Source organism: Epinephelus moara, chromosome 20 (genome assembly GCF_006386435.1).
Source record: "Epinephelus moara isolate mb chromosome 20, YSFRI_EMoa_1.0, whole genome shotgun sequence".
Classification (NCBI taxonomy): Eukaryota; Metazoa; Chordata; class Actinopteri; order Perciformes; family Serranidae; genus Epinephelus; species Epinephelus moara.
The window spans coordinates 3374113-3383563 of record NC_065525.1 but is presented as its reverse complement, the minus strand read 5'-3'; the positions used below and the strand labels follow the sequence as shown (position 1 = coordinate 3383563).

The window sequence follows — 9451 nt, the reverse complement described above, 5'->3', positions numbered from 1 at the left end:
CGGCAGACTCTGACAGGTCTGCCGAGCCGGCCAGCTGATACACGTCAACAGCACGTCGGATGATGCTTCTAAGGAAGACTGGAGTCACAGTCGAAACTGTCAAGCAGGTAACATCTCCTTACTCGTTTGTCTGAACACAAAAAAACATACCTATAAATGCTGCTGATTGAGATGTTTGAAACTCAAATGAATCCGTACTTCACAGACCCAGACAAAGGCAAATATAAGTCTCTTGGAATTCACCACAGCCTTGACATGTGGCATCTATTTACACTAACAAAACTGTCCACTTCCACCCTGTGTATCAGTGTAATCATTGTAAGGTCTCCATGCAAAAGTGTTGCATGGACTAACTTGCACTGTTTGTGTTTTCTTTATCTCCTAAAGGCAGGACTANGTAAGTTATAATTAATCTATTTACACTAACAAAACTGTCCACTTCCTGCCTGTGTATCAGTGTAATCATTGTAAGGTCTCCATGCAAAAGTGTTGCATGGACTAACTTGCACTGTTTGTGTTTTCTTTATCTCCTAAAGGCAGGAAAGGTGAAAGGACAGAATCTTCTCCTTCATTGGTTGAGGGATATTGTCAACCATTTTTGGTGGTCCTGCAAGAAAGCAGAGACATATGAGCAGTTTTTTGTAATCAGCTTGAAGATGCACAGAGAAAACAGTGGATTGAGAGGGACTCAAAATGCCACAAAACGCTAGCAAATATCATCCTCAACAAGCGCTGGCTGAAAGACGTCCACAAATATCTGCGCTTCAGGTAGCGCTGGCTGAAAGACGTCCACAAATATCTGCGCTTCAGGTAAAGTGTGGGGACATTACAAACAAGCAGATTTCACAGATATGCAAGTCGTGTGGGTGTTTGTGTCTGGGTATAATTTCCCTTTTCATTCATCCAGATCAACAGCACATCTGGAATCATTCCAGAACCATGTTCTGATGTACGCCAGCAAGCGACACGCATTCACTCCCCGAGTGTACGAATCCAGGGTTCTGCTTGCAGCACTGGATTATAATTTCCACCGTGAACGACCGACCTACAGAACAGCCATGGGCCAACAAATGTAGGTCAAACTCTCATTCACTATATCTGTTATATTCAAATAATTGCATATTCATACATTTAGGTTTGTAAATGTTGGGACAGTGACACAAGTTCCATATGCTTGACCTTGTATACTACCACAATGGATTTGAAAGGAAATTATCTTGAGGAAATCAGATGCACAGCTTCAATTAAATTTCATCTAGATCTTTTCTTTTCAAATCCATTGCGGTAGTATACAAGGCCAAGCATATGAAAATTGTGTCACTGTCAGTCACAGACCTAGTTTTATGAATATGCAATTATTTTAATAAAATATGTTGTCATAATGACTAAATGTAACACCTGACATTTTTTAATTCAGTCTTAGGAAGAAGTACAATAAAAATGCCCGCAGGTACAGCCTGTATACCCTCAAGTGTGACAAATCCTACGATTACATTTGGGAGTTGCAAGCACGGATTGTGAAGGGCAGAGTCGAAAGTGATGCTGGGATGCCGCGGAAGAGGCCTCTTCGCCTGGATGACCCAAGAACACTAGGTGTAGTGCCCCCAATACCTCCTCCATCGACATCAGAGTTGGTCCGGACGCAGGTCAGCAGAGGTCTGGGTAAGTGACCAACATCTACATGCCGTTACTTTATTTCATTACCTTTGCCTCTCACTGATGGTCTATAGTGTGCACATGCCTGTTCATGAGAAACTGTTGTGTGCATTTGACTAATGGTACTCCATGTCTTTCACAGGATCGGCCTTCCATTCTGAGACGAACTTGGAGGCAGATTAATCTGTTATTTTGTTCAGTTTGCAAAAAATGTGTACATATGAATAAATGTACAGTTTCGAAATGATTGAGTGTCATGTTGCTATTGCACCTCATTCTGACACTGATCACATCATCTGTATCACTAATGTAGAATAAATACAGCACTGACACTTTCAAGTAACATCTTTTATTCATTGTAACAATGATAGAAATCAACAGAACTCAATAATACTAATTCCAAATCTTTACATGGCTGCTTTACAACTATTTACAGTATAATGTACAGTATTTAACCTTTATTGTACATTTTAACTATTTACAAAGCTACTTGTGTCAATCATCTATATAGCTGGAATGTAGCCGGTGTATTGTCCCTGAGGGTCAGGGAATTTTTCCCTTATCCTGCTTTTGTCCCTGAGGGTCAGGGAATTTTTCCCTTATCCTGCTTACACAGCAGCTGGGAATCACTCGCCTGTTCCCCTGCCCTAATGCGCCATGCTGCCAGAAGATGAAGTGTCTGTAAGCTGCATACCGGTATTCTCTGTTGTCATCACCAGGCTCCCTTAGATTCCCAAATGCTGTTATTTCCTCCCGGTACTGCCGATGTATTCTCAAATACCCCTAATCCAGGCAGTACTGTGTAAAATGTGGCAGGAGGCTCACACAGTGGGCTGGGTCTTGGCCACAGCATTTTCTTTCCAGGTCGGTGGGCATGTCTCTGCAGTTGTTGCAGGTACACCAAGGTACTCCCACTACTTCTGCAGATGCAGGGGCACCATGTCTGCTCTGACGCTCTGCCAATAAATCAAAGACCAGCCCTGGCTGTCTCTCCAACAATCTAGCTGTGAGGTCTCTGTAGTCCTCGAGGCTCATCTCCTGCAGAAGATTCTGAATGAAAGGAAATAAGATAGGGTTAGACTAATAGGTATGCAGGTAGGTATTCTACAAGTTGTACAACATGTTATGCAGTATAGTAATAGCACTACAGGTAATCCAGTGAAAGAATCACGTGTTTAGGAATGACCTAACAATAGCTATAAAAACCTATAATGGTGTGTAAAAGCAAACATTGCTGTGTAATATTTTGCCCTTTGTTTTCCATAATACTGAATTAGTCACGTTTTGATTATGGTTTCACTACATGCATGGTGGGCGGGGAACAGAAATTCATAGCCTATTCATGTGCTGCTGGCTAAATAAATGGTAAACACACCTCTGTGGCTTCTCTTCTCTGCCTTTAGAGATCTTCAATTCTAGCAACATCTTCAGCTGCAGGTGCCGGTCGTTGACGTCGTGGTCGTGACTGTTGTTCTCCTCCTCCTCTTCCTCTTCCTCCACGCCTGCATCCCGGTCCTCTGCCTCTTCCTCTCCCTCCTCTCCCTCTCCCCCTTCCTCTTCCTCTCAATACCGTTGCAGGCGTTGAATCACCCGACGATGATCTCTGATAATGCACACACGTAAATGGATAATATAACCCGACTAATTAGTACATTACGAGGATCATAGCGTGTTGTAGAGCAATATTAGCACTTTGGTAACATTCATTTGTGTTTGTTATCAAATTGTAGCTACATTCTAGCTGCTACACGGCAACAACATTTTTTTTTTTTTTTTTTTGCCCTATACACACTCAACACTAATGATGCGATGCAGTTTGCAATATTAATGAAATCACGAACCTCTTCACCTGAGTGATCACTCCATGAAGTATCGGATGACATGGTTTCATCAATGTTATCATAGCTTTTTGGTACACGGCGGCTACCGTAGTTGCAATACGCGTTCTAAACAGTGAGGCGCTAGAGTGCGCTATCCGTTTGAATGCAATATATGAGTTCAACGTTAGATGGGAGAAATTCCTACACACTGTGGCTTTAACTTACTAATCAATCACAACTGAGTATTTCAGGTAGCTGTAATAACATGTTAACACTTTAAAGACAGCAAAAGCTACTCCAACATTGTCATCATTATAAAATCTGAACATAAATGTGCCTCTTCTCAGTAAAGCTATGTTTTTAAAAATAGTGTAACAGTGTCTCTAACAGGGTTTTGAGCAGTATCAGCACAGCTTTACAACAATACACAACATTCAACAACTTGCAGTCTTTAAGGCCCTCATGCAGCATTTGTATACAAGGCTTTCTTGAACAGGGTCACCTCAACAAATGTCCATCACTCCAGTATACCACTTTCAAGAATTTACACAGTGTTTGTGCCCCTCATGTGGCATTTGTTTATGAAAGCTTTTTTGATCTTACTTTTCTCAACTGGTATCCATCCATCCAGTGTACTACAGCGCATGATGTAAGCTGCAAGAATAAAAGAAAGAAAAGAAAGCACAAATTACAAACTGCATAATGTAACAGCAGTTACCACAACAGTATTGAGATTTTTTTTTGTCCTGATATCACAAAAGTCATATTGTAATATCTCTATGATTCACACATGAGGAAATTCAGTAAAACTGTGAGGACACTGGAACAATCACAACATTAAATGTAGCTACGTGATAAAAATTTGGCCAGAGATGGTGTTGAATGTGAGAAGAAGGGGCAGAAGAAAGAGGGAAAACAAACTAGAAATAAAAACTAGAATTAGGACAACTTCATTTTTGAAAATGATTTGCGCTTCTTTAGGTTGAAAAAGTTGATGGTTGGATGCATGTTAAAGGTAGGGTCTGGAGGATTTTCCAGTTGCTGTTTGTAAACACACATTCAAATTTGGCCCCTCCTATCACGCTCAACTCTCCCGGGTGTACGGAACCCGGAGGTACGAAAGAAGGCTTCACAGAAGAGGTTCAGGCACGCTCGCGCTGGTGCACGCTCGGACACGCTCGGGCACGGCACCTGCGCTCTCTCATTGGCTGGGGAAATCTCCGCCCAGAAGCGGTCAGAGCTCACAAAAACATCAAAATATAGTTAAAGGGCAGGAGCTCTGCAAACAGAGTCACCACCACACATGAGTAGAAGCCCATAGGTGATGATTAAGCAGGATTTCATTTGTATATGTCTATATTTTGTTTTGTTTGAAAATCCTCCAGATCCTACCTTTAAGCAGTACTTGAGGTCGTTGAAGACAAACAAACAAAAACATTTAAATTGATGTTAAAACTGATTTTCTAGAGCTGTAACTATTAGTTGATTAGTTGTTAATTAAAATTAAACAAGTAGAATTTTTGTGGAAAAAAATCTGTGGTTCCTGCTTCTTAAAGGCCCAATATAGAACTCTAGCACCGGTTAGAGGCTCAGGTTGTCGTTAGTGTTGTCAACAATAAAACCTGTTAGTTATTTCCCAACTGACTGGTGAAACAACTTATTCTTACATTATATTGTTAATAAATTATTTAAATCTGACAAAAAGGCCATAGTGTGGTACATTGCAAACAAATAATGGAGATTATATCACTCATGACACCATGTAGACCATCTTTTGAAATAAGAATTAAAAATTAAATGAGTTATCATGGCATAAAACCAAGATCCCAGATTAGACTAGTCTTAAAGTGGCATACCATTTGTGCAAAAACAGAAAAAGAGATTGAGAATCGAACTGAATCGTGACCTTAAAATTGAAAATCAAATCGAATTGAGGACTTGAAGAATCATGACACCCCTAATATGTATGGCAGTGAATGGCAAGAGACAACTTGATTTCTGATCCCATAAATTGCGTCATGAATTACACATATGATGTTTGTCAATTTATATTAATCAATATTCTAATGTTACCTGACATAAAAAAAAAGCATAAAAATAAGCATGAAAGTATACGTCAATAGCATCAACTTACCTGTTACACACACACAAATGTATCTTGCCTGATGTGTTTTATCCAGCGACTCCTGTTCCTTTTCAGCTGGGGTACCAAAGAACAAGCGAGACCCAATCTATGTTTGACTACATGCTGGAACTAAACATGCAGGTATCGTGTTAACGCTAGCTTCAGCAGCTCTGAGTAGCATGACGTCACTTATGCAACTGTGTAGTGTGTAGTCTAATTACATATTTTCACAATGTTATACAGTTTGTCAACAAACTGTGACTTTTAGAGTTGTAAAGTTATACTGTAAATTGACAAACATCATATGTGTAATTCATGACACAATTCAAACAGGATCAAAAGAGTAGTTGTCTCTTGTCGTTCACTGCCATACATATTTTTTTTTCCAAAATAAGGTCCCAAGGGATCCACCGTGGGTGTGACTTTGGCTCTCTATATTGGGTTGCCACATATTTTTACCAATGAATTTCCAAAACTTTCCATTACATTTCCATAAAATTTTTTTAACTCTCAAATGAGTAATGTACTTATTTAGAATCCCAACGACTTTGGACTTATCCGGCACCGTCTTCCCATCTGGCACCTTTCCGTGTTTCCCAAACGCCACAGCAGTTTGGCACTCCTCTGCATTAAAGAATTCATCGAAAAGAAGATGGAATAAGCAAAGGCAGTCCTTCCTTGCTTCCGCACGGATTGCAGCCAGGCGGGTAGAGGTGAGGAAGAGGCCACTTTCTGGATACAGCTCTTGCTTCCCACATCAGTTTTTTAGAGCCCAAACACCAGTCTGAGGTTGGATCTGTTCCACTTTGTCCAGAAAGCTTTTTAATGCCTTGATGTGGTCACCACCTGTGACACAAAAGATGAATTACTTTACAGGGACACAGCAGCATTCATAAAGTCAAGAAAAGGAGGGGACAAGTTTTAAAAAAATCCAAGGAGTTCATCATGGGCAAAGATTTTTACCAAACAATTTAAAGCTTTTAAGTTTGAGCTTAAGCACCCAATAACTCCCAAATGTCCAAAGTAACAAAATTTAGTAGAACTTTACATTTATCAATATTAAACATAATTAGAATTTAATGTTCCACAATCAGTGACACTTGATTATTGCCCACATTCTTTGCATTATAACTCATTTTACAGTGCTTGTGTGTACGGAATAGCAATTGGTTACCTTAGGAAAATAGTGAGAGAAAAAATGAACAGTGTTAAAGGAACAATGAAATCCTGAAATGGCGTAAATTTGCAACAGAGAGACAAAATGTACTTACTGATACCATACAGCACATCCTGCAGTTTGTCCTTCTCCTCAATTAATTTTGCCACCTCTGCCTTGCATGCCCCGCATGGCTTCCATGATCTGTCTTCTGTTGATTCAGGCGGTCTGAGAATTGGTTCTCCATAATCTGGTATTGGATCACGCTCAATGATTATAGTATCTGCAGTTGAGCTTGAAGAATTCTCATGTTCAGGCATACCAGATGAGCTTGAAGAATTCTCAAGTTCAGACCTACTAGCCTGGCTCTGGTCCCCAAGAACAGCAGCGTTTTTGTGTGTATTGGTGTGGAGAGGTTGGATGGGTGGATGCTGGTAATATGGATGAGTATGTGGCAATGACTGGGTAACTGGAAGCTGGTACAGTGGCCAGGCAGTTACAGGCCGGTGCTGTGGCTTGGTAGGTGGAGATGACTGGATAGGTGGAGGCCGGTGATGTGGCTGGGTAGGTGGAGATGATTGGATAGGTGGAGGCCGGTGATGTGGCTGGGTAGGTGGAGATGACTTGGTAGGTGGAGGTTGGTACACTGGCCAGGCAGTTGGAGGCTGGATGACACTGTGGTCCACAGTATCTGGGTGATGCTGTGCAGAGGTGGACTGACCTGCTTGAGACAGGGATGGAAGGTTGTAGAATCTCTGAGCAGCTGCATCTCTTTTTTTCATGTCCTTCTTTGTGCCCTTCTTGACATCCACTGTCTTGTCAGCTGTTCCAATGAAGTCCACTGTGGCATTGTAGAACTTGCTGTCAGACCATCTTGCAAGTACTTCTTCTCCTGGCTTCAGATCTCTGAAGCAAGCAATGGGTTTATCATCTTTGCTTAGAATATCACAGGCATTAAAAATCTTTGTTGTGTATCCATCTTCAAATGTCAAAAATACGAAACATCCTGAAAATGAACACAGAGTAAATAATGGAAATTTTGAGTAAACCAGTACAGGCTAAATTCATAATCTTACTTAAACATGCCACTATATCTTATTGGTCTCAATTCTAATCCTCTTAGACCTTAGCACAACTAAAAATGTATCTTTCTTATCTCTATTTGTGTTCTTCATGTTCTTCTGTTTTTGTCACCTTGTCTCAAATTGCGTTTTTTTTTTTTTTTTTTTTTTAATATTGGGCTGCTTAAACTGTTCAGTAAATTGTCAATACATTTGAAACAATTAAATCCTAAAAACAGCAATCAAGTGGCAACAGAGTCTCTGCAGGTATCAACAACTTGAGATCAATCTTCCAGCCCCAAGTGTAGTGATAAATTGACCTACAGAGCTGCAAAATTCTGTCAGTAAAATGTGCAGTTTCAAGCGAGGATTACTCTCACTTTTCCGAATTCCTGTAAATCAATGTTTGTGCCTGAAGCTGCCAATATATTGATAATAATAATCCCGGGGATAAGAGACTAGAGACTGTCAAAGATTTTGATTATTATAGTATCACCTAAAGTAAGTTAAAAATAACAATAACTTTAAAAATAGCTAAGCCGTGTAGTAAAATAATAACTCAACTACCATCCGGGTCATCTCTGGGTGAGCCAGGGTCTGGTTCATAACATCTTATCTTCTTCGGTGGGTTTTGTGCTCTTTTGGGCATCTCTTTTTTAGTATTTCCTGCTGGGCCATCCATTCTGTTAAATAAAAGTACAATTTTATTTAAAAAGGTGGTTCAACTTCTTACTTTGTTTTATCGTGTCATTATGTCATATGACATAATTTGGTACAGCAACTTGTTGATACCTTTGGATACACAGATCATGTTAATTTAGCTATATCAGACCACTCAAGAACTGAAACACTCAATCTAAAATCCAGGCTGTGACATTTGATGTTTTTGAGATTTCTGTTAAAATTGCATTTTACTGGGATAAGTTGTTGAGCTCTTCTGTTCTGGACATTGCTCGGAAACTCCTGCTTATTGATAACATAACTTGGACAGATGCACTTTCTCAATGCCCTACATCTCAAGTTTATATATGTTAACTGCATGAATCTAGAGGAAATGGTCTTAATGGTCTCACTACAATGCAATAGCTACTATGGGAGATAAGCTCATCACATATGAATACACTTTTGGCTCCCTGGAACAACAAGAGCCTAAGCTTTCCAGTCATATATGATTTATGTAACTGCAGGACAGTTTAGGGCCGGCTGTGTATAGAAATAATCAAATACACCTTTTTAGAATAGGCGAAAGAAACAAACACATATTCCTACTAAATGAAAAAATTACATCCTTTTTCCCAAACTGCATGTTATTTACATAAAGTGGGCATTTAGGTGGGGGCATTTGGTTACCATGGTGACAAGTTGCAAGAGTAGCAGTGAAGACACCCGCGCCTTTCTGAAGAGTTCACGACGTATCTTCGACTAGAAGCACTCGGAGCGCTCTGAAAAGAGAGGCATAGCTCTCTGCTCACTGGGAACAACTGAAAGAGGACGCTGGCGCTTCGTGGACACACACGCGCGCCATAACAAGTTCAGAGCCATGTGGTCCTGGCTTATAGCCTCGCTAGCTAGCTTAACTATTTGCCACATATGCCGACCAGTTCCTTCAGAAAGTATCAGAACCAATATAAGT

General features: G+C 40.3%; 1 long non-coding RNA gene across 1 annotated transcript; it reads right to left on the bottom strand.

Moving 5' to 3' along the window:
- Positions 1 to 2336: 2336 nt before the first annotated feature.
- On the bottom strand, positions 2337 to 4130 carry LOC126407450 (uncharacterized). The gene is made up of 3 exons (XR_007571791.1): positions 4080 to 4130; positions 3032 to 3259; positions 2337 to 2706 (listed from the first exon to the last, which is right to left on the bottom strand). It is a non-coding gene; the product is annotated as an uncharacterized LOC126407450 (long non-coding RNA).
- Positions 4131 to 9451: the final 5321 nt, after the last annotated feature.